The sequence below is a fragment of the Cannabis sativa genome, chromosome X (genome assembly GCF_029168945.1).
Source record: "Cannabis sativa cultivar Pink pepper isolate KNU-18-1 chromosome X, ASM2916894v1, whole genome shotgun sequence".
Lineage (NCBI taxonomy): Eukaryota > Viridiplantae > Streptophyta > Magnoliopsida > Rosales > Cannabaceae > Cannabis > Cannabis sativa.
The window spans coordinates 52,959,728-52,959,928 of record NC_083610.1 but is presented as its reverse complement, the minus strand read 5'-3'; positions in this window follow the sequence as shown (position 1 = coordinate 52,959,928).

Sequence of the window (201 nt, the reverse complement as noted above, 5' to 3'; positions counted from 1 at the left end):
TTTCATTCCTATTCCAATTCTCATTCCCATTCCTATTCTTATATTTTTATTCCTCCCAACCAAACGCCACAGTGCTTAGAGATAAGGAGAAATAAATTTTTAGACAAAGGTGTAATACCTTGTTCAAGTCATAGCGATCTCCACTAATCTATTATAAATAAATGTATATATATATACATATGGAACACTTCTTAATGGGTA